The 27,808-nt window shown below is 32.2% G+C and overlaps 1 protein-coding gene and 1 pseudogene across 4 annotated transcripts in view; both read left to right on the forward strand.

Moving 5' to 3' along the window:
- Positions 1-27,808, forward strand: part of Tmem135 (transmembrane protein 135) — a 246,159-nt gene that overhangs the window by 119,079 nt on the left and 99,272 nt on the right. The window lies entirely within an intron of this gene.
- Positions 1-27,808, forward strand: part of LOC147827850 (serine/threonine-protein kinase D3 pseudogene) — a 62,015-nt pseudogene that overhangs the window by 16,681 nt on the left and 17,526 nt on the right. The window contains exon 1 of the transcript XR_015451596.1: positions 1-26,918. This exon is cut by the window's left edge and continues 16,681 nt beyond it. The product of XR_015451596.1 is annotated as a serine/threonine-protein kinase D3 pseudogene (transcript). The remainder of the gene's footprint in view (positions 26,919-27,808) is intronic.

The following is a 27,808-nucleotide window of genomic DNA, read 5'->3' on the forward strand; positions in this document are numbered from 1 at the left end:
TTTTAATTATTATTTCTTATTTTTGTAATGACTCTTACATATATTGTAGGTTATTGAATAGAAACTGTAGTACTTGTATATACTTGTTATAATAAAATGATTTAAGGAGCAACATCTTAACCCAGGGTGCTATGGGTTTTAGATGGTGAGAATTATGCATTTGTAAGCAGAAATTTGTCTCCTTAAGTCTGCATCACCTTAGGTTATGACAGATACTTCTGTTCCCACTCTTTTATCATATTTGATTATGAAAACAGCTAATTTTAGTGTTAATATTATGGGGTGTCTGACATTGACTACTTGTTGGTAATTCAGGAAAATCATATTTCCTTGGGAGATACTTTCTTTTTCAGAAAAGTATGTTTTTAAACTAGTTCAGATGCAGGTGAATGTAATGATAAATAAGATAGGGCCCCCAGTTTCATAGATCTCACTTTGAGAAAGTTGAGTATTTCATTTGTGTTTCTTTTTTTCTTTTGAGTATTTACTATTAAATATTTTAAATGTGATTTTTCTCTTGAGAAATAGCTTACTTTTAAATAGAATATTAGTGAATTAGTATTTGGTCTTACCATATTATTTGATGGGATTTTTCTTTTATCTCATTAAAAGTTTTACCCTTTTCAGATTTATTGGTATTAATCCTTATAGAACATAAATCTACAGAGTTGAGATTGAGAAGTGGCAATGACAAAACTATTGATTGAAGCTAAAAGCTGTATTGCATCTGAATTGTAGTTGTCTAAATGATTTTTTTCACATGTGATAAGTCAGCAATCATCAAAATTTTTGTTTTCTCTACATTCTATAATAAAGTTGAAAAAACAAGTATAATTTAGATCTTAATGTTTTTAATTTCTAAAAATATTTTTAAAAGCCATAACAGTTGAAAAAACTTCACAAATGTAAACTGTTTTATAAATTGATTTCTTAGGAAATATATATGTTAATATTGAAACTTGTGAATGGATCTGTTTTCTATATGCTATATTAAGACTTGTTCAAAACTTTCAAGAGGTTAGTGAGTTAAGTTTTAATGAGTCACAGTTACTTTGTTTTTTGAAAATTATTCATGAGAAATTGAAACCTTTTCTTTGGTATTTATTTGTGAATTGTCTCATACCTAGAATTGTCAGAAAAATTAAGGAATGTTTGCATGAATATCACATAGATGTTTTACATTGACAATTGATTTTGGATAGACTTTCTGTTTGACACCTGGATAATTGAATTAATTATTTTTTATTCAATAAAAATTTTAATTAAATAGAGTATGGCTTTTAATGTTGCTCTGTGGAACATGGGTAGTGAGGAATTATCCTATAATTTTGTCTGAGAGAATGGGTTTTGAGTGAGAATTTCATTGAAGGAAGGATCTGATTATTCTAGGTCTTTAAAAGCAAAATCAATGGATAGAAACTTTTAGAGCATTATTGTTCAGTCCATATATTAAATGAAGGAGTTTTTAGTGCTAAATATATTTTTAAAACCCCTATTAGAAATAATAAATTGTGTGGTATATTTCATAAGTGTTAATTAGATGCCTGCGGTCACTTAAAAATGTGTTACATAATGGGCTGTACCTATCATAAAGTTATTGTCTTTATTCTGTATTTATTACTTTATCAATACCTATAGCTTCTAGCCCATTGTCTACAATGTTGATGTTGTTAAACACTGTTATAAGTATTGATTTGTAATATTTTAATATACTCAAGATGGCAGTATTTTAGTATGTGTGCTGCCGAAGTGAGCACTCAAGATGGCAGTATTAACACACCAATTTATCTCTATGAAAACTCAGAATGCAAACATCCTCTTTATTAAATAAAAATTTAGGTGCCCTTTATTAATTACAAAATGATTTTTCAATTAAAAATTTTTAATGAAAAATATCAAACTTATACAAAAGAGGACAATGATCCAAATTGTAGCCATCATCCAGCTTTAATAATTACTGATTACCTGTCTTTTTATCCATATCCCTACCTACTTTCCTGCTGCGTATCCTCAATAATTTTGAAGCAAGTTTCAGATGTTATATCACTCATAACATCATTCAGTGTGTTATCATTAAAAGATAAAGACTTCTTTTTAAAATACAAACACAATGTCATTTACCTCACAAAATCTTTTCTTTGGCTGGGGAAAGCTCATCTTAGTGGTAGAGCATATGCTTAGCATGTATTTGTGCCTGGGTTTGTTTGATCACTGGTACTAAAACAAACAAACAAAAAACCCCCAAATAACACCACCAACAGAAAAACACCAAAAACCAAACCAAACTAGACAAAAAGCTCATTTCCTTAATAATACCACTATGTATTTATGCAGTGTTCATATTTGCTTAGTCACCTTTCTCTCTTTTTATAGTTTGTTACAATCAGAATCTAAGTAAGGACCCTGTATTCCATTTGATTACTATACTTTAAATTTGTTTTAGTTGATTGGTTCCCCCTCCATCCATCTCTTTAGTTTCCTAGAAATTTATTTTTCAAAGAAACCAGACTATAAAATTCCCGTTTGGTTTTTGCTGATCCCTGTGATTATCCTCTGTTCTTTGTATTTTCTGCAAATCAGTGAGATGTAGAGGTTTGATTAAATTTAGTTGTTTTTTTTTCCTTCCCAGAAATACATCATATGTGTTTACTTCCATCAAGAGTTACATAATATCTAGTTTGCTTCATGTGAATGAATGCCTTGTTAGCAGTCATTCATAACCGTTGCATGTCATTGCTTATATTTTTAGACTTGTGTAATGGAAATTTTCTTTCATTTTTCTTTTGATGTGGGAGAACTTCATTGCGTAATTGTTACGATTGTCTTGCATATTGTAAAGGCAGATAAAGACTTAATTTTTGTCCTTTTACTTGCCAGTATTTAAAATAATGAATTACTATGAAGTAAGGTGTGGGGGTGCACACCTGTAATCCTAGCAATTTGGGAGGATTAGCCAGGAAGATTGCAAGTTTGAGACCAGCCTGGTCAAATTAGGGATACCTTGTCTCAAAACAAGACAGAGCAGGGGATATAGTTCAGTGTGAAGACTCAGGATTCATGCCCCAGTAGTACCCCTTCCTCAACGTCATAGATTTAAACTGTTTATGTGCTTCAATTTAATGCATTGTAGTTATCCTTGGTGGTCAAATTGTCCTTTCTTTGGCTAATAGAAGCCTCAAAAACTTGACTTCTGAATTCTTTTGATATAAATCTGCTAGTATTTCTATAAAATATAATTTTCTAGGTTCACTTTTCATACTTCCTGGCCCGAGAAAATCAATCATTTCTCCAAAGAGCTCTGATTATCTTGCAAAAGGATTTTTAACTTACAAATGTTTCATTGTTTAAAAGTAGCCCCTTCCTCAAGAATTAAGTTTTGATTTACAGTTTTGTCTGTGTAGAATATGTGAGTCAATGATTTTTAAAGATTTATTTGCTAATTGAAGTTAGCAGTCTGGGGCTTAGTTTTTTCCTTCAGAAATCTCTTCTTCTTATAATAAAGTTTATCTTTAGATGATCTAAGTTTTCTTGTGGAAGATTTGAAAGATTATTAGCATTGCAATACTCAAGTAGTCTCCTATATATATTTATAAAATTATTTCTATTTTATAAAGACAGGGATTTATAAAAATTATTTTTTTTGTTTGTGAAGCTTTTTGAAATTCAGTAATTTTAGTCACGTGATTTATGGCCCAGTATTTTTCATTCAGTGATATGTGACTTTGATTTAAAATTGATAAAGGAGTGAGCAAAAATTTATTTCATAAAACAAGAGCGGAGAAAATTAAGGATAAAATAATGTTTCAATATGATGTAATAGAAGACATAATTACTGATGTGTGATTAATATTGTGGATACTTTGAATTCATAATGTATGATTAAATGGGGTTTAGCCAAATTTACAGTTTGACCAAATGCTTACATAATTAGCTAAGAATATTTTATCCTACTGGGTTCTCCAACTGTTTTGAGCTTTTAGATTTTAAATATTTAGAAATATTAGTGCATGGCTTGTGTTTCATGAAGAGCTTATATTGAACAAAGTTAAGAATTCATTAATAAAGCTGTTACAATTTATCTCCCACTTAGAGTTATCTTGTAATGTGTTATAACATATGTAGTGATACCTCATAAAATGTCTCTCAGGTAAAAAGCAATAGGATAGCGGGGCCAGACATGTAAAATATAGATACTTAGTTGACTAAAATACCTCAGGCTAGATTCTGATTAGTGTGTTCACATGAGGTGAAAACAGGGACTGGAGAAATAGTCACTGCCTGTCATAAAGTATTATTGTTGTGTTGGAACACTAACTGCCAATTCTAACAGATCCTGTTGAACTCAGTGTAACCCTCCTCTGAGCTTTGGGGATCTTGAAGATTTTGACCTTAATCACCATGGGTCCTTAAACCACATTCTCTTTGAGCCCTGTCAGAATTGTGGTTTGTTATAATGACTGTGGTAAAATGACCTGAAACATGCTTTATACGTGTGTGTCTGTATGCACTTGCATGTCCTTGTAATTCCATTTTGACTTGCTTTATGCTTATATTTTGACTATTGAAAATCTTTTGATGATGTTTTGCAGCTGTAGATTTCAAAGATTGAAGTGTTTTTTAACCAGCTGTACAATTATAAAGAAGTGTAACTGCCAGAACCAGAATGTCTAGCTGTTTTAACAATTTCTTTTTTTTTTTTTAATTAACGGAAATGAAATCAGATTCCTCTACCATTTGTTCATCTAGTAAACCATTATGTGTGGCCAGGAGCTGTTTATTTACCAGTCATTCATAGTTAAACCTTAGACTCTTGTTACAGTCTGAAACTGTTAGTTTTGTCTTTATCCCTTTGTTTAGTAAGAGTGCATTGTATTTATGCTGCAGAATATTTCACTAAATACAAAGTTATTTATCCACAATTCTCAGTAACAAATTTAGAGTTGAGCAAGGAGTGAGATACAACATCTTCACAAACCTCTTTTTGTTGTGATGGTGAAATTCAGTGGATCACTCCAGGGTGTTAGGGTGTTTCTTTAATTTTGTAGAAAGGGAACCAGTGAAATTTATATAGTCATCATTTTGTGTATATTCCTCACCTTTAATCACATATGGAGGCCTTTATAAAAAAAGATTAAGTCATGAAGTTTTTTGGTTAATTGAATTAATCTGATTTAAATGCAGATATAAAAAAACTTATGGCCTAGCATTCTGCATTTTGTTTTGTTTTAATCCTCCTCCTCTTATCTTTATCGTTCAATGTTTCTAATAGGTAATTAAAAATTATAAAAGTTTGATAAAGTTTCAAAATATGTAGAAATGTATAAGGTAAAAAATAAATGTCCCCTCTATTCATTCTCTTCCATCGTTGCCCTCAGCGTTAACCATTCACTGTTAACACTTTGATGCTGTGTTCTTTTTGGCTGTCTTGTATTCAGCCTCACATATATGCATATATTTATATATGCATAGAAAAATGACATGTATAAAATGCTATTTTAATAATAAAATTGAGATCATACACAGTGTTCATATTGTCTTTTCACGTTAAATTGATCAGGAACATCTTTCCAGTTGGTACATTTGTCAATCTAATTTTTTTTTTCAGTTCCAGTAGTTGAACCCAGGGCCTCAGGCATGCTAGACAAGTGCTCTGCCATTGAGCTGTTTTGTCTAGCTAAGTTGACCAAGCTAACCTCAAATTTAGGATCCTTGTGTCTCAGCCTCCTCACTAGTTGGGATTATGGGCATGATTCATCAAGCCCAACTTCAACTCATTCTTTATATTCTACTGTATTATTATATTTATAACTGTTGTATTTTATAGTATAGATTTGTCATAATTTATTCCTTATTCTCATTGAACATTCAGGTTTCAGTTTTTTAATTTCTCTAATAATGTTCAGATGAATATTTTTATGCATATACTGAGGTACTTTTCTATATTCTTTTTAAAAATTAATTTTATTGATATGTTTTATATATATATATATATAATAACATTCATCATAGGGAATTTGTACCTGTACATGATATATCTTAATTCTTCATTTTTTTCTCATTACTTTTATATATTCTTACATGGAGTAGATTTCTGGAGGAACAGTTGCTAGGTCAAAGGGTGTGTATAATTAAGAAATCAGTTGATACAGCCAAATTGCCTTCCACCAAATTAGGACTAGTTTATATCCTGTCATGTATTAATGTTCTTTTTTTCATAATTTATCAATACTGGTATTTCTATCCTTGGACTTTTTAATTGGTTGGAAAGTTGTACTATTTTTCCCCTTTTTTTTTTTTAAATTTCAAACTGCTTTTTAGGTTTCCTGAATTATTCCTCTGTTCTGTCTTTGAAAATTTACTGAGAATATAGGTTGTAGTTATTGATTCTGCTAAAGAAATGGGTAACAAGGGTAAAGTTCCTTGGTGTTTTCAAGGATTTCTTTGTTACTTCATTATTTGCTTTTTATGTTGAAATGTGCATTGATTGTTACATTTATGTTTAAACATCCAAAAGATGTCACTTGTGCTAGCATTCAGATTTTTATATTGTTTGAGGTTTTAGAAGATTATTGATTTATGAAGAAATGAGCTCATTATAGCACATTTTCAAAACTTATACCTTAGATTAATTTTCATTTCATTTTAAACATTTTTAATCTTATTTGAAGGTTCTTTTGTTTGTTTTAAGCTAAGGTGATAGATAATAAACTCTCCAGGGCAGGATTCATATTTTCTATTTCTGTTTTCAACTCCAGAAATCTTCAATATTCTTTATAAGGATTTGCTTAAAGTTGAATTACTGTCTTTTTGAACATGGTCAAATCAGATGATGCTTGTTATTGGGTAAAGCTTGGCTGCTTACTTATATCTTTATTGTCTTTCAGGAATGTTTCATTGTTTTCTTCATGTAGGTGTCAGACATATCTAAGTTTACCCTAGTATTTGTTATTTTATGCTATCATAAATCGACATAAAAGGATCATAAATTCTTTCATTTACCTGGGTTTTATTTTAGATGAAGCATATTGATTTTTGTGGACTTCACAGTCTGTTCCTGTTAAATTCTCATTCTCGCTGTCTCTGTCTCCTTTTTCCCCTCCCTTCCTCCCTCCCCCTCTTCCCATCCTTCTTTCCTTCCCCCCTCTTTTTTTCCCCTCTCCTTCTCTCCCCTTCTCTTAGCCATGTCACCCTCCCTCCCTCTCTAGCAGTTTTTAAATTCTTTTATATATATATATATATATATATATATATATATATCTATCTATCTATCCTGCAAGTAGAGATACTTTACCTCCTTTTTAAATTACTCTTTCTTCTTTGTGTTTTCTTTTGTCTAGTTGCTGTGACTAATACCTGCAAGGCAAAGCTAAATTGAAATAGAAATATAGTGTTTGTCTTGCTTTGTTGTTGATATTAGCAGAAAAGCCTTCAGTGTTATTAAGATGCTGGAGTTTGGTTAAGGGAAGTGTGTGTGTGTGTGTGTGTGTGTGTGTGTGTGTGTGTGTGTGTGAGAGAGAGAGAGAGAGAGAGAGAGAGATTGAGAGAGGGAGAAAATAAGCAAGTTTCTGTTAATTAATGTACTGCCTTTTAAAACAAATTGTTGGTAATTGTTACCAAATGTCTTCTTTGAATGTATAGAGATGGTCATGTGATTTTTATTTTAAGCACTCTTGATATAATGGACTATATTAATAGTTTTCATAATACTAAATTACCTGTAAAAAACTCTACTTGGTCACTGTAGTAGTCATCTACTACATTACAAATTATCCCTGAATGTATTGATTTAGAGTCATAAACTTTTATCACCTAGCCATTTCTGAAGGTGAGGAATTTGGGAGAGGCTTTGCTAAGGAGGCTGACGAAGTCTCTAATGAGGTTGCAGTTAAGATGTTGGTGAAAGCTGCAATAGCAGCTTGATTGGTTTTGGAGGATTTGCTTCCAAAATAGCTATTTATGTAGCTGTTCACTTAGAAGACTGTATATTTTGGCTGGTCTTAGAAGGCTTCACCTCCTTACCATGTTGACCTCTCCACAGATTTGGTTGAATGTCTTTATAACATGTCAGCAATGACGAAAACCTTTGTTTTTCATGTCTAAGAATGGAAATCACACTGCTATATTCTGCTATTTTAAGTGATTCATTAAGTACAGTTAACAGTGAAGCGGGGAGAATTAGGTTCTACCTTTGGAAAGAGTGTAAAGATTTTTTTAGTATATATTTTAAAACCATAACAAACCATTACAAACATGATACAAAATTTTTAAAAATTCTGATTAGAGTTTATATTTGGAACTTTTACAATAATGTTAATAAATGGGATGTATGTATAATTTCTTTTGATGAAGTTACTTTTAGGTTTTGGGATCAGTGTTTATAGAAAAATCTTAAAAGATTTCTTTTTTAAAATTATTTTTTAGAGTAGTTTTAAGTACATTGTGAATGTATACATTTTTTTGTTTTTTGATACTAGGGATTGAACTCAGGACCTTGCACTTGTGAGGCAGGTGGAGGCACCACTGAGCTAAATCCCTGGCCCAATGAATGTGTACATTTTAAAAGTATGCAGAATTCTTGTTAGAAACCATGTTAATATGGGGTATTTGGGGGGTAGCTGTCTTACTAGGTTTTCTGTTTCTTTCATACTTGATACATAGACCTCTTGTCTCTGGTAAGGCCATTTCACCTATCATTTTCAGTAGTTCCTAGAATAGATTATAAAAACGTATTTATACTCAGTAGGATGTATTTCTTATCTTTAGGCTATAAGTCAGTGGAAATCAAAATGAAATTATATACTTAAACTAGAAATTGATCAGTTCTCCGGCTGATGGACCAGCATTCTCTCATCATAACAGGTTGCTGTACCATGTGTAGCTATCTAGAGCACTTTTGGTTTTATTCTTAAATCCCCAAGATCCCTAAGATGCTGCCAAAATGCCCTGCACCCTCTAAGGCTTTATTAATACAGTATTTTATTAAATTAGATTACATAACTGTGGGAGACATTGCATATTTAGGGTTTAAACTATACAAATAGGCATTTTTTGACCATATCTAAAATTTGTGGTTTTTCACAATTTCTGGGTGCTGTAGGAATGTATCCTCCACAAATTTTGGGGATCCACTGCATTTATTATTTGTCTTGAATTTTTAATGGGCCTAGAATCACAAGACACAGTAAATATAACTTAAATTTGTATTTAATTTTTATACTTTGAAGCATTGCTATGGAAAAAGATAAGGCATATTTGTGATACTTAGTTTTGCTTTTTTACTTACTGGCAAGGAAGGTTAATAAGGTAATGGAAAAATGATCACATTAGTGCTTTTTCTTTAAAAAAATCTCCATAGAATGTTTTGAATCAGCTAAACACATCTAAAAGAGTTTGTTCCTATGCACATTTTAAATCCTTTTAATAGTTTTTAGCTTGGATTTGATTTAATGTAAACAAAAATTGTGACTTCACAAAAAAGGAAACATTTTTCTTTAAGAAATAAAATGTAAATGTAGACCTTTGTTGACTGAAGTTCTGGGAAAAGTGCAATTTCTTGCATATATTCTTTCTTTCTCTCTTATTTATTTATTTACTTTTGATACAAGGTCTCACTGTGTAGTTCAGGCTGTCTTTGAACTCATGACTATCCTCTTGCCTTAGCCTCCCAAGTGCTGGGATTATAGATGTATGCTATGGCTTCTTGCACATATTCTTGAAATGAAGACAATTTTGCCACAAGGCATGTGATAGCTGTGGTTAAACATACAAAATTCTGTCCTTGATATTAACATCTGCAGTGTCTTAGCTCTGCTAACTGCATACTGTTCTTTAAATTATAAAACAAGTCTGTTAAATCCTAAATATCTGCATATCAGAATCAAAAAAGGTGATAATTTGTCTCTGAGTCATGAACTACAGTTTGCCCAATTTCTACTATTAATGTGATAAAGATTTCTAAAATGATTTTACTTGCCAGTTCATTTAAGTTAGTAGTTTTTCATAGTTTATTTATGACAATTGGAAATTTTTTCTTTTTTTTTTTAATCCATTAGGTTTATTGGTACATTTCAGGTATACAAGATGAAGACATTCATCATTGGGAATTTGTCCTTGTACATGATATATCTTGGTTCCTATTTTTTCCCCATTTCCCTGCCCTCCCTTCAACCCCTCCACCCCACCCTATTTACAAAGGCTTTATTTCCATTTTTTCCTTTTCTCATATTTTTTCCTTTCCCTTCTTTCCTTTCCCCTTTTAAATGACTCTTGGTGCAAAAATGTCACTTGGCATACTAAGGTTGGCATGAGTCTAATTTCATATTTAATTTTTGGAATATTTCTTACTAATCTACCTGTCAGGGGTGTCATATAAATACAGTGATAATTAGAATACAAAAGTTGTTTTATTTGTATATTATTAGAGAAGAAAACAGAAATTGTATTTTTTGGGAGAAGTAATTAAGAATGCACACATTAATTCCATCACAAAAACCTTTTTAAAATTTGTTTTACTATGCATTTCTTTTAGCATATCTCTTTTAGATTTGATATTTTGGGGGGAAGACAGGAGGATGTCACTTGACTAAAAACCTTGGAATCCCTTGAAAACCATTGGAGTATTCCAGGGAAAAACTGAACCAAACTGAATGCAACAAACAAAACAAAACAAGATAATGTGAATACTTTCTGAACTGAAATAGTTTTATCCTTTATTTTGTTTGGTTGTTCAGTGCTTCTTTCATTTTATTCTTTTACTCCCTTTCCTGTATTCCCTCCATCCCTTCCTCCTCTTTCTTCTGTAATTTTCTTCAGTGAATATAACAAATGATGATTAAACATTCACCACATAAAGGCACTATTTCAGTTGGTAGCAGGAAGTGTAAGTAATAGAAATAGTTTGAAAAGATGCTTAGACATGAAGATTTCAGTAAGTTCCTAGTTTTGTAAATTCTATCAACAAATGTTAAATATCAACTATCTTTTTATTGTGCTAGATACTAGGGATTTTCTCTCAAGAGGCTCATAATTTAATTGTATTTAAGGCTATAATGAACATGTACAAAATACCACGGGATTAAACAGAAAGGAACATGCTAGTCAAAAAATATTTTCATGTTCGTATTTGGAAACCTAGTAGAAATACCTCTTGTGTTATGAATTTGGATTTACTTTATAGTAGAACTTAAAAATTTTGAGCCTGCATTTTGGCAAATGCAGTTTTATGGCCACTCCATTTATCAGTGCAAAGCCAAAGACAGTGTTTCAAGGATAAATTATACATTGAAGGTATTTAAATATTTAAAAGCCAAAACACATTTTTACTTTTATCTGGTGCTTTCAGTTCTCATACTTTGTTAAGTAGCTAAAGTATTATTTGGCACTGAATTATATGCACAGCTAAACTTAAGTCTTCTAGGGTATCTAGAATCATTGTAGTTCATTTCAAATAACAAATTACCGTTACTTAGTGTAGCCTTTTCTTTCTTACAAATAAGCATTTCTACCTGCCTGTCTGCTTTCATTTTTCTCTCTCTCTCCAATGGATTTGAAAATAGCCAGTTTCTGTTATAAGATTTTTGACTATTAACAATTATTTTCTTAGAAATGTCCTGATGGTTAGAAAATTAATTATTAAAAACACCATAAAGAACAGTGGTATATATATTCTTTTTAGCGGTTCATAACTTTCTCCAAAACAAATCGTATTTTGAGACTGTAAAGCAAATCTTAACAAATACAATAAGTGAAATAATCACTTGCTTTTTCCTATCAAATGTACTATGTTTTTGTTTTTATTTTCTTATTAGTACATGTTTGTAGTGCATAATGTTTACATTCCTCACGGGGAATCAAATTATGATGGAATGAAAACTAGAAATTGACAGTAAGAGAAACTGACAAAGCTACACAAACACATGAAGATTGAACAGTATACTTCTTCATGATCTATGATGGGTCATGGAAGAAATCAGGGCAAAATTTAAAATATAACAATAACCCAGAAAAAAAAAAGAGACTATATGAAAGAAGGAGACTATAGAGAAGGCAAGAGGAATTGATCACAATATGATATATATATATAGATAGATAGATAGATAGATAGATAGATAGAGAGATACATGGCATATATATGGCAAAATAAAACTCATTTCTGTATAGCTGATATGCACTAAATTTGAAAAAAATACTTTGTAATGTGGTTATATAAAATGTTAAACGACTGCTATATTGATAAGTGCAGTAAACACTGATTAAAATTCATAGGGCATATGAAGATTAGTAGTCATCCTCATTTCTCTTTCTCTTTCTCTCTCCTTCTCTCTCTCTGTCTGCCTCCCCCATTCTGTCTCTCTCCCCTCACTCTCTCTCTCCCCATACTCTCCTACAGTATTGGGTATTAAAGCCAAGGCCTACAAGAGCTACACCACTTCTCCTTTTTAAATTTTTTTATCTTCAGACAGAGTCAGGGGCTCGTTAAGTCACTATATTGCTCAAACTGGGCTCAAACTTAAAATCCTCCTGCCTCAGCCTCCCACAGTGCTCCGTTTACAGGCATGTGTCCAGTTATCTCTATTCTCTTATGATCTCTCTTCTAATTTAAAGACCAAAAAATATTTTAAAATTCTATTAAAAATCAGACTTTAATTAGCATAATGATAAATTAACTTCTACTTTTGGAGATAGTGATCAATTGAATTACTTTTAATTCTAAACTTCATGCTATGTCTAGCATTTTGTTGGAATTTGAAATAGAAAAACTACAAAAGAAGTTTGGGAACTTGAGTAAATCTGTTTTTCCAGACATTTTGTAGGAGTATATTATTTGATAAGGTTTTATAGTTGAGAACAAAATTTGGAATAAACTCCGGTTGGATTGTTATTCATAAGGAATAACACTAAGAAGTAAATGAATACGTATAAAACATTTGCACATTATAGTAGATTGCTGAAGAATATATAAAGTTAGATTCTCTATTAATGCTTTCTTATAAATTGATTTTCTTCTGGATATTTGACATGTTCTTTTCATGTCATAATAACATATTATTGGCTCATTTACTTCAAAGACTTTGGACAAATACAGATTGTTTAAAGGATATTAACATGGGCTTTAATTTCTTGCTACCACTTATTTTTAAACACAATTTCCTATAAAGATCAGTGATAAGAATATTTTAACACACGGTATGAATGACTAACACTGAGAAAAGACAAAAGCTCTTCAGTTAGACAAATAATTATTCAGGGAAATAGAAGTAAATCCAAGCCAAGCAGTAGTATTTGGTTTCAGTGTAACTAATACTGATCATTTAACCAGAAAAACACAACTTTGAGAATATTTAGTTTTGTCAACTTTTTTTTTAAGCTGTCATCCCATTTTCTTTGACCAAAGATTTCATAAATTGGGAAGAAAATTCAATTAAGGACATTGACTTCCTGTTTGGGGTGATAGATAAATTCGTTTTAGACATCCACCTTCTATTAAGTATGTATTTTATTCTATAATATATATTAAGTGTATATTATATTTTAAGTGTATATGTTTCAAATTATTAAGTGTATATTATATTTTAAGTGTATATGTTTTAAATTATTAAGTGTATATTATAAGTGTATATGTTTTCAATTATTTCTATAAATGAATTTATAATACTTTAAATGAAGAAATATATAGGATACAATTAGTGATGATAGATTAATCATATATATTAGAAGAAATATTTTGTCTGAATTTTTTAGGTTTTATAATAACTTAAAAATGGCTTACTATATAGGGTAAAAGACAAAGTTGTAGGATGACCTTGTAAATTAAAATTTTCTTTGAATAATGACAAAATATATCTTCTATAAACATTCTTTTATGGGGCTTGGGGTTGTCTAGAGTGCTTGCTTAGCATGCGTAAGGTCCTGTGTTCAATCCCTAACACCACTGAAAACAACAAGCACACTAACAAAAAACTTTTATGGTGGTGATTTTTAAAAATCTCACCACCCCACATTTTGAAAGTTAAAATTTGCAGTTGATAGCAGTGTTAGAAGTCCTTATAACTACATCTATTAATTCAAGAAAGTTAACAGTTGTCAAAATGTCTCAGGAGTACATGGTCTTCCTCTCCCCTATCAAATTGTTTCCACTAAAGGCTTACCAACTGAATGGAGGGCATATGACACTTTACAAATACTGAGATAAGGACACTTGGCATTAATATTGTCAATTAATTAGGATCACTTAAAGTCATACCACGTTATAAAACAAAAATGGAGATTTGGGCATGAAAATGCCATTATTTGTTAATAATTTGTTTTTTTTTTAACTATAGAAGTGTTATCAAGCTGTTGTTTTTAAGTAATTATAAACAAGTGTTTCCTTGCAATTAGGTATGTCTTTCCTATCAGTGTGCACTTATACTAATTTATAAACCATCTAATTTTATGAGAGAAGTACAACTAAATGATGTATGTTTTCTATGTGATTGCCTTTATATAAATACATATATTTAAAATTTGCCCATTTTAACTATTACTTGGAATGTGATAGTGTTCTGTCAGCACTTTTGAGGGGGTAAAAACATCAGTTTATAGAAGCCAGTTATAAAAAAAAATGTTTGAACTGTGTTCTTTTTTTCTATCTTTGCAAAAAATTGTGAAATACTGTGGAAACAATCTTTTGGGAAATTAATTTATACCGTAGTACTTCAAGGACTTCATATTCATGTTATCAATATCTTTGTTGTAGTAGCATAATGTAATTATTGGTACAAATGTACTTTTACATAGTTTCTCCTTTTGTGAAGACACATTATTAGTTCATATAATGAGGGAGAAGAAATTAGTCTCAACTTGTTGTATTCATTAGCGTTTTTCTTTTAGCTGTGTTTTTACTGGAACGGTGTAATATCTTCATTGGAGATTTGGAATATTGCTTGATAAGGAACTTAATTTTTTTTTTTAAAGAGCTACTCATGCAAAAGAAGACACATTGAAACTACTTTTTGCTAAGTAAAGTAGCACTGAAGACAGAAATTTCTTAGAGTCTAGACAGAGGGAACTCCGGGAGTGGTATTCCAAGTAGTTTAATGTTTCTGAATAGGCTGTGTTAGGAGTTTTAAATGATGGAAACCTTCTTACATTGACCTCTTTGAGACAGTGTATTTGTCTCAAAAACTAGTCAAATCCAGCTGCAAGATTAATTGTGTGTGGAAGCTATAAACATAGAAAGCTATGACCTCTGCTCATAGCTCTGTTTCAGATATAAGCACCCACTTTGGAACTACGTACTATGAACTTGAATGAATAATTTATTCCATTGTATATACAGTAGTAATTAAAAATTACTGAGCTCATAAGGCTTGAGGTAGATATGTACAGATTCCTGCTTGAGTCATTTGAGGAAACTTCCAATCTGTCTGAGTAATGAGAAGAGAGAATAAATGAATTTAGGTTTGTAAAGCCATGAGAGAAATTTGCCATTATTAACGTTTGAATCCTTTTTTTTGAGTCCTTTTACTTACAATGAAATTTTAATTTAGTCCTCAATCTAATTTTCTCCCATTAGTCTTATTAACAATTGTTAAAAAATAATCACTAAAATTTGTAATTATTAGTAAGTTTTACTCAATAATTGTCTCAGAGATGTAAATAGTGTTTTTAAATTTTGGAATAATATTTAATTTTTATTTTGATTGAAAATAGTTTATCCATTTAACATAATTGTAATTAACATGGGTATTTAAAAGGATTTTGATCTTGTCTAAATACATCAAAAATTTAATAGTAAAGTAATCTAACTGGGTATGTGAATTATCTTAAGCATTTGGTTATTTTAGAAATCAAGCAGACCAAAATTATATAATGATTTTTCTGGATAGTGTTTAGGTTATTTTATGATTTATTTTAAGTCTTTTTAATTAACAGACTAATATTTTAGAGCAGTTTTGCATGTACAGCAAAACTGACTGGAAAATACAGAAAGCTTCCATTGTACCCTCTGCTTCCAGAAATGCACAGCCTCCCAAGATCAACATCTCATACCAGAGTGGTACATTTGTTATAATCAAAGAACCTACATTGACACTTCACTGGCAGCCAAAGACCATAGTTTACATTATGATTCACTGTTGGTATTTTGTACCTTACATGCATTTTGACAAATATATAAGGATGTATACCCACCATTATAGTTTTATATGGATATTTTCACCACCCCTCAAATCTCCCTTCCTCCACCTGTATGATCATCCCCACTCTTCCACCTGCCCAAACCTCTAGGAACCACTGATCTTTGTACTATTTCCATAGTTTGTCCTTTTCTAGAATGTCATATAGATGGAATCATATGGTATGTAGACTTTTTCATATTGGCTTCACTTAGTAATATGCATTTAAAATATTTAATTAACATTCTTAATTTACAATATACATTCTTCCATGTCTTATCCTGGCTTGTTAGCTCATTTCTTTTTGGTGGTGAATGATATTTTAAAAAATTTTTACAAAGGGAAAAAAGCTTTTACTAAGTAGCTATTATGTTTTAAAAATTTAAATTTTTGCTGGTAAATACAGTACAATTATTCCTACTTGTCCAAGATGAAGATGAGGTCCAGAGAAGTTATTATAACTCCCCTAAAACCATATAAGTAGGAATTACAGATTCAGGATTTGAAGCCTGGAAGATCATATTCTTGGTCCATTGTCCTGTCTTAAAGAAGGAATGCATATATGTGTGTGTGTGTGTATTTTGTGTATATGTGTATATACGTGCATATGTATATATGTGTATGTGCTATATATGTATATATGTCTGTATATATGTATATATGTTGTAATTAAATGCAACTTAATTTTCATTACAATTATTGTCTTTTCACATCATATATGTTCTATTATTTTTTTTTTTTTTGGTACCGGGGATCGAACTTGGGTCCTTGCACTTGTGCAGCAGGCAGTGAAACCACTGAGCTAAATCCCCGGCCCCTGTATTAGTTTTTTAATATAAAAAACAAATTACTTTTGGAAAAGAAAATGTAATGAGTATGTTGTATGTATTGTCATTTTGGGGAAGTTTTAACTAGGATTTAAATAGATGCAGTTTGTTCCTCCACCTTTAAGTTTTCATTCAGTACAAAGTAATCCTTGCCTTCATTATAATCTTTTCATTATATAGCTTTCCTGAAGCAGTTAGTGACTCTAATGTTGTAATTGTTAAGGTCATTGTTAACATGCTCCTGAGTTGGAGGAGTTAATTTTATCATATGATGACAGCTCATGTCAGCAGTACATTATGAAAACTTCTGTTTTGGGAAATGTGAGAAGCAAATTTTGTTCATGTCTCTTATGTATTCTCTCTCCCCTCTCCCCGGCATGTTTTCAAACTACTGATATTTGGAAAAAATTACATATATAGTGAATAAGTTAAAAAAAACTCACTTGCTTTGCTAAAATATCAACTGTGTACTAAGTTATCTAGCTACTTTAATGATAGTTGAAGAGGCATTTCACATGTATTCTGCACACATGAAATGCCATACTCAATTGGTTTTTGAAATGAACTCTATCATGATTACATTAGACATAGTAGGATATTTAAAAACACATGCACAGATACATACACTTCTTGTTTTTATTTTAAAGAAACTTTTGTAAAAATTATTCTATCATTATCACTTTTAGTAGTTTGCCCCCACCCCCACCCCCAACCCACCATTACCCTCAGTACTGGGGATTGAACCCAGTGCCTTTGTGTTGAGCTACAACCTCAGTTCATTTTATTTTATTTTGAGACAGGGTCTTACTAAGTTTCTTAGGCTGATTTTGAACTTGCAATGATCTTCCTGCCTCATTGTCCCAGAATGCTGGGATTACAGACATGTACTACCACACCTAGCTAGTAGTTTGTATTTTTATTAACCTCTGTAACTGTTGAGAGACAGGGGCAAATCATATGTGTGTATGTTCATAAAATGTATTGTGTACATATATTGTACAGATGTATATTTATAATACATTGCATATAAATAAAGATTTTTTTGAAGCACTTTGATAAATTATTTATATGAATTTTCTTATCTAGCTTGATAAGTGCTGAAAAATAGATTCTACAGGAAACTATGGTATGATACTAATTAAATGGCAAATGATTGGTAAATGGGATTATTGTCAAGAATTATAGCATCTGAGATTTTACTGTATTTGTAGAGTAACAGATGAGCCTCCTATACTTTTGATTAATGTTGGCAGAAGACATGAGATTTCTTCTGAGATATGAAAGACTTGATTAATCATAGCAATAGCAGTAGACAGTATATTTTGATGGTTCCCTGACCCTAGTCCTCAGAGAGCAAAATGTCAAAGACCAAGTGATACAGCTAAAAGTGTTAGATTACATTACAGTAAAAGAACTGTGAGATTGAAGAACTCAATTCTTTTGTATTGGGCAGTAAATCCTTTTTTTTGGCCCAGAGCATGAAATTATATCTTCCAAAGTTTTTCACCACGTACAAGTGTAGATCAAAATTTGAGGGCCAGGAATTTAGCTCAGGGGCACAGTGCCTGCCTGGGGAGTTCGAGGTCCTGAGTTCCATCCCCAGTATGAAAACAAACTTTTTTAGAATGCCTTTTTTATAAGATGCACAGAAATGTGAAAAGCCTATACTATCCCCACAATAATATATTGCAAGCTGAAAAAGTGAATTGCTTTGTTACTGTTAGCACAAGTGAATTGTTTTTGAAAAGGATTTTATCTCTTGGTCAGTTTCAAATTAACAGCAGAATTGGTCAGAAGGTACTGAGATTTCTGATATACCCCTTGACCCTCACATATGTGTAGCCTCTTGTAATTACCAACTCCTTCCATCAGAATGGTATTTCGTTACAATTGAAGAACCTACATCAGTACATTATCATCACCCAGAGTCTGTAGATTATAGTTGAGTGTACTCTTCATGTTATGCTTACTGTGGCTTTCAACAAATACAAAGACATGTAGCCATCTTTATAATTGCATAGTATTTTCCATGCCCTAAGATATCTTTTGTACTCCATTTGTTTATCCTTTATTCCCCTATAACCTTTGACAATCATTGATGTTTTCACTCTTCTCACAGTTTTGCCTTTTCCAGAATATCATTAGCTGTTCATAAAGTATGTGTAACCTTTTCAGATTGGCTTCTGTTGCTTAGTGTTTCTCACTTTACTTTACTTCATGTCTTTTATAGCTCATTTTTTTTAAGCTGAATAATCTATTGTTTTGATGTGCTATTTTATCCATTCACGAACTGAAGAATATCTTGGTTGATTCCAAGGTCTGGCAGTTATGAATAGAGTTTCTACAAATATATGTATGTGAAGGGTTTTTTTTTTTTTTTTTTTGGTGTGTGTGTGGACAAAAATTTTGAACTCTTGGTGAATACTAAGGAGAACAATTGCAAGGTCTTACAATAAGACTATGTTTCATTTTGTACCAAACTGCCAAGCTGTGTTCGAAAGTGACTGTACCGCCTTATGTTTCCACCATCAGTGAGTGAGACTTTCTGATACTGCACATCCTTGCCAGCATTTGCTGATGTTAGCGTTCTGAATTTTGTTCTTTCTCATCAGTATAGTGGCTTCACTGCTTTCCCAAGTGAAATATTTTTTCCTTTTCTACTCTATAGAGCATTTTCTAGGTTTCACAATAATTTTTATAATTATACTTTTCTTTCCAATTTCACTACTTTACTCAATTCTAGATCCATGTCCTCTTTTTTTTTTTATAACTTTCTTTTTTTTTTTTTTTTTTTTTTTTGGTACCTGGGCTTGAACTCCGGTCCTTGCGCTTGCGCTGCAGGCAGCGAAACCACTGAGCTAAATCCCTGGCCCCATGTCCTCTTTTTTTAACTTTTATTTAATTGGTACATTTTAGGTATAAAATATAATGGTGTTCATCATTGGAAATTTGCACCTTTACGTAATCTCTCTTGGTTCTTATTTTTCCCCCTTCCCCTGCCTTCCCATCAACCCCTCAATCCCTCCCTATTTACAGACTGTTTCCATTTTTCCATTTTCTCATAGTAATTCCATTCCCTTCTTTCCTTTCCCCTACCCCTCCCACTTCCCCTTCCACTTTGCCCCTTTTCTTCCTATTTCACATTATCTATTATACCTTTTAGTCCTTATTTACACTTTCCGTTTCTCACACCAGAGAAACTATTTGGTATTTACACATGTGTGTCCTATTTATTTCACTCAAGAGTATCGCCTCAAAGTGCATCCATTTAGCTATAAATGTCTCTAATTTCTCATATTTTATGGCTGAGTAGTACTCCATTTTATTAAAAAACCACATTTTCTTTATCCAGTCTCCAGTTGATGGGTAATTGTGCTGCTTCCAAATTTTAGCTATTACAAATTGTGCCACTATGAATGTCGGTGCACATATATCACTGTGGTATGATTCTTTTAATTCTTTGGGGAAGATCCCCAGCAGGAGAATAGCTGGGTCAAATGGGACTTCCAGTCCTAGTTCTTTGAGGTATCTCCAAACTGATTTCCACAGTGGTTGCACCATTCTACACTCCCACCAGCAGTGGAGCAGGGTTCCTCTTTCCCCACAGCCCTGCCAGCATTTGTTATTGGTTGATTTCATGATAGCAGCCATTCTTTGTGGGGTGAGGTGGAATCTCAGCATTGTTTTCATTTGCATCTCTCGAATGACCAGTGATGTTAAACATTTTTTCATGTATTTATTTGCCATTTCTACTTCTTTGTCTGAGAAATGTCTGTTCATTTCAGATGCCCATTTTTGGATTGGGTCTTTAAGTTTGGGAGGTCTGATCTTTTTAAGTTCTTTATAGATTCTAGATAGTAGACCCTTGTCTGAGGAATAGCAGGTGAAAATTTTTTCCCACATGTGGGAAAAACATTCTTTGCAATGTTGGTGGTTTCTCTTGCTGTGCAGAAGCTTTTTAATAAGAAAATATCCCACTTGTTGATTGTTTGTGCTGGTTCACGGGCAACTGAGATTTTGTTCATAAAATCTTTTCCTACACCGATGTCTTCAAAAGTTCTACCTAACCTCTGTTCCAGCCGGTTCAGCATTTCTATTTTAATATTTAGGTTTTTAATCCATTTTGATTTTTGTTGAGTGCATGGTGAGAGATATTGGTCTAGTTTTAATCTTTGGCAAGTTGAAACCCAGTTTTTCCAGCACTGTTTATTAAAGAGGCTATCTTTCCTCCAGTGAAGGTATTTGGCTCCTTTGTTGAAGATAAGCTTGCTGAGTGTGGCTGGCATTGTTTCTGCATCTTCTAGTCTGTTCTACTGGTCCTCAGGTCTGTTTCTTTGCCAGTACCATGCTGTTTTTTATCACAGTAGCTTTGTAGTATAGTTTCAGGTTGAGGGTTGTGATACCCCCAGCCATGTCTCTGTTACCTAGAATTGCTTTTGCTATTCTGGGTCTCTTCTTGTTCCAAATGAATTTTTGGATTGTTTTTTCAAGGTCCATGAAGTATGCTGCTGGGATTTCAATTGGGATTGCATTGAATCTATGTAGTAGTTTTGGAAGTATGGCCATTTTCACTATGTTGATCCTTCCTACCCAGGAGCAGGGGATGTCTGCCCATTTTCTGATATCATCTTCAATCTCTCTTTTCAGAGTGCTATAGTTTTCAGAGAAGAGGTCTTTGATTTCTTTTGTTAGGTTGATTCCGAGGTATTTCAATTTTTTGGATGCTGTTGTGAAAGGAATTGTTTGCCCTATTTCTGTTGCAGTTAATCTGTTGTTTGTGTAGAGAAAAGCTATTGATTTTTGTGTGTTGACCTTGTATCCAGCTACTCTACTGAATTTCGTTATTACGTCTAGAAGACTTTTGGTGGAGTTCTTGGGGTCTTCTATATAGAGTGTCATGTCATCTGCAAATAATGACAATTTGACTTCATTTCCTATCTTTATTCCTTTTATTTCTTTCTCTTGTCTAATTGCCATGGCTAATATTTCCAGTATTATATTGAACAGGAGTGGTGATAGTGGACATCCTTGTCTTGTTCATGATTTTAGTGTGAAGGATTTCAGTTTTTGAACATTTGGTATGATATTGGGTGTTGGTTTTTCATGATCCCTGTCCTCTTTTGGCTCAGTTACCAGTAATTCTTTTACCTTACATTTACTCCCCTTTTATTCATTTTGTTTTTGTATGAAATACCTCTTTCTGAATGTTCTTTATGAAATTATAGTGGGTTCACTTAGCCAACATTTGTTGAATGAGTGGATGAATTGAATACTAGTTGTTCAAATGAGCCACCAGTTCCAAGCCCCTTTTGCCAGGAATTCAAGGTCTCCAGTCATTTGATCATTTCTTGTCCATTCAGTTTTTCTTGTTACTTCCTTTTTCATCAATTTTTCTCTTTTACTTCCCTATAGATCATCTTCTGTTCCATTTAGGCAATTATATAATACTCCATGTCCATTCTTTATATTACTTCTTCTATTAGAAATTCCCATTTTAGTTCTTTTCTAAATTCTACATTCTCTTCTGCCTTCTCAATGAAATTCTCATACTCTCATTCTCTGTGCATGTCTACTCTTTTTTAAAAATCGGTACTTCATCATTCAATGCTAATCATTTTCTAATTAAATTCATTTTTACTTATTTTGGCAAAAGTCAGAGACTAAATCATCTGCGTTCATTGTATGTCTTCTACTTAATGCAGTGGTAGCTATGAGCTTCAGAAGAACAAATGAGATATCATATAGATAGATAATAATAGACGTTTGAAGATAGTTTTAAGTAAGTTGTAGGAGTATGCTTAAAGCATGGGATCGTTTCATGAAGTAATGTAAGATAATATTGGACATATATAAGATTATTTTTGTGGAATCATGCCTGCAGATGTTTAGTGGAAAATAAGAAAGTACTGTAGATATTTGAGTAAGAATTGTGTGATGAAATACCACTTTTATTAGAATCACATCTGGTATTCATTGATTGAGAGAAGTGATTACTAAGAATCCTGCTAGAAAAATACTTATAGTAATGTAGATATGGATGGTTGTTACAGATATCCTAGTGTCCAAACTAAGCCTTGAGGAGGATCAGAGGACAGAGTAGGTTGGAGGCATTGCCATTTCTGTACAGAGGTGTAATTAAACATCATAGTTTATGTTCTTTGAAGGTTTGGTACAGCAAGCTATGTGTTATAGTCAGCTTTTAATAATTTTTCTTTCTTTTCCATTTCACTATGTTTATCTTGTCTATCTATGCTAGTGGTTGTGAACTACTTTTCTAATTTTATTTTTATTGAAAACTGACTTAGTAGTAGCATTTCATAAAGTAAGGAAATGTCGTGCATCTGATTTGAAAAGACCATACAGCACTCTGTTTCAAATTGTTGGCAAGACTTCAGAAAACAATATGTAATTTGTGAAATGCTGTGATTTAGTGTTTAGTGATGTTAGTAATATATGTCTGTACATTGTTGATACAATTTGAGAATTACAAAAATGTGTTATAATTAACCTCAGATTACTCCAGGACTGTAGAAAGGCAAACAGTGGTACTTGTAACTAATTGACGAATTTAAAATATTTTTTCTTTTATAGCACAGAACAAATTTACTGACTCTTCAGAGATGGAGATTTATTAATAAAACAATGTAAAATGAATCTCATAATGAGGGCAAATTTCTATGAAGTATCCATAGTATAACCTGTGGCAGTGTTGCTAAGAAGCTAATCAGAAGCATCTGTTCAGAACATTACAATTTAATGTTAAAGAATATTTCTTTTATATATATAAAATGCTGTTATATGAATTAAAATGTTTACTCTAAATATGTTTAAACCTTAAAGGTATTTTGACAGTTTTAAAACTGTTATAGTAGGAATTATTATTACAGACATTTTATTTTCTCCTTAACTACTTAGTCTTATGCAAACACTTGTAATTATGTTAATTAAACTTGAAATTATCTCCATGCCTGGATTTTTTATTTTAATATGTACTTTTATTTTAGTATATTTGGTAGAATCTGGTCAGAGTAGCCCATCTAGAAGTAACATTAATTAGAATTCTTCCTATCCTGATATGAATACCTAAAATCCTGAAGGCATGCATTTTATCTAGTCAAGCCATCATGAGGTAAGATAGCTAACCTACCGAAGTAGGGCTTATCCAGTACTTTTAGTGGGGTTTTTTTTTTTTCCTGATTAAACTCAATGATTAGTACAGAACAGAATGCTGGGGGATGAGACAAAGGTTGAAGAGAGAGAGGTAGGAAAAGCTTTAGAACACACTGGTTAGATATGTTCCAGTTTGAAAACATACCCTAGGTATTTGCGGTAGACTTTGGACTCTTGGGAAAGATTCAGAAAGCAGCATCAAGGTTAAACTTTACTTACAGAATTATATGTGGAGTTGGTGAAATGAATAATTCTGCTTTTGCATTGCCTGTGGGCATTCTTCTGTGAACCTCTTACATCATGGCTTTTGTTCTCTTATACCTTGCAATCTTTGTTGTACCTGAAATAGACTCAGTAGACTTTCCAGGTGTTTTTTAGATCTCTCTGCAGGATTTAGGGACATATGTTTCAGTTTAAGAATTTGTCATTAGGCAGCATTGTTTACTTAATTAAAAGCGTAAATTTTCCCAAACTATATTAATAATCTCTATCATTTATTAAATCTCACTGTGCCAAGTAAGGTGCTAAATGCTTTACATATATTTATTATTTCATTAAATTCTTAAACAGCTGTATAAGTATGTATTCTTAGTTCCATTTAATAAATTTAAAACTGAGACTAAGGGAGGCCTAACTTGTGCAGGATCATTCACACTAAGGAATTGAACTTCAAAGGCTTAGCATTTTGCAAAGTAACATACTACCTCTTGGAATATGGAATTTTTAATGAAGTTTGGTTTTATTATTTTATGTAAATATAATCTTTCTTACCATCACAAAGCTATATACTTTTAAAACATTCTTAGTTCACAGACTATATTAAAAGTAAAGCTGTCATGGCTATTATGAAGTTCTATAGGAAGTTTATTATTAGGAATCCTATTGTCATAAACATAGTGAAAGCTATAGGCTAAAAAGTGTATTGAAGAGAACCAGTAAAACAAACTGTCTTTCAGCAGATTAAGTGTTTCTGTTTTAGCATCGAGATCTTTGATCCGTTTTGATTTTAGTTTAGTACATAATAAGATACGTGGGTCCGGAGTCAAACTTTTGCATGTGATTAGCCAACTGCAAACATGCACTAATAAATATTAAAAATTGAAAGAAAAAAAGATTTGCAAAAATTAAATACAAATGAATAAGGCAGCATTCTTGCCACTTCCCAGATCAATTCCACTGTATATAAAAACCACATTTTCTTTATCCATTCATCTGTTGACAGGCACCTTGGCTTTTTCCAAGATTTAGTTATTACAAATTGTGCTACTGTAAACTTGGATGTGCATATATCTTTGTGGTATGATGCTTTTAACTCCTTTGAGAAAATACCAAGAAGGAGACTAGCTGGGTGAAATGGAACCTCTAGTTTAATTTTTTGTGGAATCTCCATACTGATTTCCATAGTGGTTGTACCAGTTACACTCCCAGCAACAGTGGAGAAGGGTTCCTTTTCCCCCAGTTTCGCTAGCATTTGTTATTGGTTGATTTCTCCATGATAGCCATTCTTCCTGGAGTGAGATACAGTCTCAGTGTTGTTTTAATTTGCATTTCTCAAATGCCCAGTGATACTGGATATTTTTCATATATTTCTTTGATGTTTGTACTTCTTCATCTGAGAAATGTCTATTCATTTCAGATGCTCATTTTTGGACTGGGTCTTTAAATTTGAGGGGTCTGGGTTTTGTTTTTTTTTTTACTTCTTTATTTTAGATATTAGCCCTTTCTCTGAAGAATAGCTGGTGAATATTTTTTCCCATTCTGTGCGTGGTCTCTTCTCTCTGTTGGTGGTTTCTTTTACTGTGTAAAAGCTTTTTAATAGTTGTTGATTCTTTGTAATATTTCCTGTGCGATCAGAGTTTTGTTTATAAATTTGCCTACACCTATGTCTTCCAGAGTTTTATTTATTCTATTTTGGAGCAGATTGATTTTGTTTTAGTATTTAGACCTTCAATGCATTTCGATTTTAGTTTAGTGCATGGTGTGAGATAGGGGAATCTAGGTTTAATCTTCGGGCATGTGAAAAGCCAGTTTTCCCAGCACCATTTATTAAATAGGCTGTCTTTCATTCAGTGAAGTTATTTGGCCACTTTGTCAAAGTTAAGATGGCTGAGTGTGTTTTGAGTTGTTTCTGTATCTTCTGTTCTGTTCCATTGATCATTAGGGCTGCTTTTTTATTTTTAGTTTTTTGCCAATACCGTGCTGTTTTTAATCATGGTTGCTTTGTAGTATAATTTCAAGTTGGCGATTGTGATGCTCCCTACCTTGCCTTTGTTGCACAGAATTGCTTTTGCTATTCAGTGTCTCTTCTGGTTACAAATGAGTTTTAGGAATGTTTTCTCTTGTTCTGTAAAGTATGCTATTGATATTTTGATTTGGGTTATATAAAATCTGTAAAACAATTTTGGAAGTATGGCCATTTTCACTCTATTGGTTCTGCCTACCCAAAAACAAAGGATGTCTTCCTATTTTCTGATATCCTCTTCAGTCTCTTTTTTCAGGGTATAGTAGTTTTCAATGTAAAGACTTTTTACTTCCTTCATTAGATTTATTCCTAAGTATTTAATTTTTCTTGGTGTTATTTGTGAAAGGAGTTGTTTTCCTAAGTTCTCTCTCAGTGAGTTTGTTTTTTGTGTACTGGAATGCTATTGATTTTTGAGTGTTGAACTTTGTATGCTGCTATGCTGCAGAATCTAGTTGTTATTTGGAGGAGTTTTTTGGAATTTGGGGACTTCTATGTAGAGTATCATGTCATCCACAAATAATGGTAATTTAACTTATTCCTGTTCTATTCTTATTCCTCTTATTTCTTTCTCTTGGCTAATTTCTCTGGCTAATAGTTCCATACCTATACTGAATAGGAGTGTGGGCATCCTTGTCTTGTTCCTGATTTTATAGTGAAAGCTTTCAGTTTTTGACCACTTAGTATGATGTTGGTTGTTGGGTTGTCATTAATGGCTTTTATCATACTGAGATGAAGACCTTCTATTCCAATTTTCTGTACGGATTTTTTTCTTTTTTAATTATCATGAATGGGTATTGGACTTTGTCAGATGCTTTTGCTGTGTCTATTGAGATGATCATGTGGTTTTTGTCCTTGGTTCAGTTAATGTGTTGTTGTATATTTATTGATTTGTATGTGTTGAACCATCCCTGTATCCCAGGGATGAATCCTACTTGGTCATGGTGTATAATCTTCTTGATGATTTGCTGCATTTTGTTTGCCAGTATCTTATTGAGGATGGTTACATCTGTGTTCATTAAAGAGGTAGGCTTGTAGTTCTCTTTCTTTGTTGGAGTGTTCTCTGATTTTGGTATCAGGGTATTGGTTGCTTCCAGGCTTGACTTTGGGAGTGTTGCTTCTCTTTCAATTTCATTAAAGAGTTTGAGGAGGAGTAGTGGCATTAGATCTTCTCTAGATTTCTTGTAGAATTCAGCAGTGAATCCATCAGGACCTAGGTTTTTCTTGGTTGGTAATTTTTTTTTTTTTTTTTTTGGTACCAGGAGATCAAACTCAGGACCTTGTTCTTGCAAGGCAGTCAATGGCACCACTGAGCTAAATCCCCGGCCCTGTTGGTAATTTTTAAATTACTTCTTCTATTTCATTGACTGATACTGGATTATTTAAAAGTTTTAAATCTTCTTGATTCGGCTTTG

This window comes from Heterocephalus glaber, unplaced genomic scaffold (assembly GCF_053883595.1).
Source record: "Heterocephalus glaber isolate CG9 unplaced genomic scaffold, H.glaber_assembly_v1.0 deba00001429, whole genome shotgun sequence".
Classification (NCBI taxonomy): Eukaryota; Metazoa; Chordata; class Mammalia; order Rodentia; family Bathyergidae; genus Heterocephalus; species Heterocephalus glaber.